Source organism: Aplysia californica, unplaced genomic scaffold (assembly GCF_000002075.1).
Source record: "Aplysia californica isolate F4 #8 unplaced genomic scaffold, AplCal3.0 scaffold00576, whole genome shotgun sequence".
Taxonomy (NCBI): Eukaryota; Metazoa; Mollusca; class Gastropoda; order Aplysiida; family Aplysiidae; genus Aplysia; species Aplysia californica.
Genome location: NW_004797846.1, coordinates 210,279 through 212,885, shown reverse-complemented (window position 1 = coordinate 212,885; position 2,607 = coordinate 210,279). Strand labels below are relative to the sequence as shown.

At 43.5% G+C, this 2,607-nt stretch overlaps 1 protein-coding gene across 4 annotated transcripts in view; it reads left to right on the top strand.

Moving 5' to 3' along the window:
- The window catches only part of LOC101863051 (potassium voltage-gated channel subfamily H member 6), a 270,601-nt gene that overhangs the window by 91,086 nt on the left and 176,908 nt on the right, over nucleotides 1–2,607 (top strand). The gene's annotated exons all lie outside the window — the stretch shown is intronic.

Sequence of the window (2,607 nt, the reverse complement as noted above, 5' to 3'; positions counted from 1 at the left end):
TATATATTATATATATACAAGAGCAGCTGACACGTTGTTATAGCCAGGTGCTTGTCAGCGATGTCAGAGCCAACACCCTCTTTTGCCACCTTTAAGATGCTAAAATTTATGTACCGCCCACTTACCTGTATACTCAAGAGGGGGCATAAAATAACACCTGTCACTCACTACCTGGATGATCCCCACCACCCACCAAAATGACCAAATCGCCCACTAGTAGGCATACTGTCCAGGCTTGCAGGCACAGCTTTAGCCCAACAATACATTATGAAGGGCTAGCAGACAATCCATATCTCGTGACGTTGAATAATGTCGGAACGAAATGGAAGTACACTGACATTTGCGCAGATGAACCGAATCAAAGGCAGACAGGCAGACCCACTGTTTGTTCAAGAGAAAAAAAGGAAAAGAAGCAACAGACAAGAAACAGAGCACAATGGAAAGAACATAACAAATTATGGGAAATTAACAAAGACATGCGAAGCCACAGGAAAGAAGTAATTACAGAAACAATGCATAGCGTATTGTCGATGCGGAGCTTCTGAATGCATGCCGCGTAATGTTATTCCTGTCACAAGCCTGTCTTGTTTCATTACTGCCACTTCCTTTGCGATGATTACTATGCCTTCTTTTGTGTAGTATGTTATAGCCTCTGGGAAAGTGCAAAAATCTGTAAAGAAAAGTCTACGAGACGCGATGTCCGGAATGTGGATCGTGTTCTGCAGGGGAAATGTGTTCTTCAGATTGATTGTGTTCACTCCAATCTGTTTGGTCTGTGACGCTCTTTTTGTAGTGTAGTGCTCTGATATGACCCGTAACACGCTACTTCCGTTTTTGTCATTTGTTTGAGTTAACGAGAAGTGTGTTGACATGAAAAAGGTTGACAAGTACTTGGGGGAAAGTGAGACCTTAGTTCGAAAAACGAAATACGGTTAAGTAAGAATGAAGACCTTCAAATAGCATCTTCAGAGAAGCCTAACGTTATGTCTATTGTTCGTTCGTTCAATGAAAAGTCTTTACTTCGTTAGCTACTTTTAAAAATACAATGTCTTTCCTATTAGAAGCCGTACCACAGTTCTATATAAGTGGGGCTATTACAGCTTCCTGGCGACTAGCCTCATTCGGACCATTGGGCGGCGCGAAAAATTTCTGATTGGTGTACATGTTTTACGCCCAATCGACGCAAGAATATAAAATCTTCCGGGAAGCTAGTTACTTTGAACCTGTCTTTGAGGTCCAATCAGGGCTGGGTGGAATACAGTATCCTTGGGTACAGTCGAAGATTCTAGATATAGTAAATATCCGATTCTGGGACTAAACTCATGCCGTCTGTGTCCAAAGGTGAAGAGCCTCAGTGGTTGGTTGGCGGGTGCTTCCTCTTCCTTTCTTGTAAAAAAAAACCGTCACCGTTATCTCTCCTACTTCTTTCTTGTTTGTTACTCTCCCCCAATCTTCGATACTAATATAACCGTATTGTGTTGCAAGTGCCTTAAAACGCTTACCAAAACCAAGAAGCGCCTCACCGCTACACCACAGACGCCAGTCGACAGACCGCAACTGCCCCGAGCCGTTGACTTGACAGCTTTATGTGTTCGACATGCAAACATGTATAAACTGCTTGCTTCTATGTGCTTTCATCTCACTTAGTCTGAGTTGTTTCATACAAACTACGGGATATAGCATGCTGACATGTTTTGCTAACAATTTAACTTATACCCCGTTCTAAACACCTGGGTCCCTATATTTCCATCGTTCCTTGACATGGTAAAAATAGCGTTTTTTGGATAGTCTGAGAACATGCGTGCACCAGATGCTGGTTTCAGTTATGTTACGGTAATTGACAAATATTTTGAAATTAGTCGTTCATTGCATCTTATCAGAAAACGTGTAGTGTCCTGCTGTTGGGGACGGGGACACTACTGAGAGATCCTACTTCTTTTCCTCCCCCTGTCTTTTTTGGAGTGTCAAATTGTGCCCTTGAAATTGAAAGAGTCGATGTGCTTTTCCATACGCGAACAAACTCCAATTCTTTTCATCCCCTGTCTTTTTTCAAGCGTCAAAAGTCTGTGAGTTGGTGGTTGGCGGGTGCTCTGGTGTGGTTTGCTTCTTGTTTCCTATCAAACGACTGTCATCTTTATCTCCCCTTCTTCTTTTTTGTGTTTGTTACTCTCTTGTAACACCTCTAATCTTCAGCACTTATATGACCTTATTGTGTTGCAAGTGCCGTAAAACTCTTACTAAAACTAAAAAAGATGTCTGTGAAAGAGTCGAAGTGCTTCTCCATACTCCATCAGACTCAAACTCTAGCTCAAACATGTAGAAGAAGCTGCGGTTACTTGCGTGAATTCTCGAGAAGAAGAAGAGCCTAGATAAAACGGGAGAAGAAACCCGAGCTCACCCTTTCTCCGGACCTTGACTTTCTCCGCTCACGATGGCACATCGACCTGGGAGCCGGGAACACAAGGCGGCAATGTTGCTCCGGAACAAAACCGGGAACACGAGAAAGTTCATGTTGATAAGAGCTTGTCACTTGAGAGAGACTGAGGGAGAAAGAGAGAGAGAGAGGGGGGAGGGAGAGGGGGAGAGGGAGAAGAGGGGTAGGCTGGG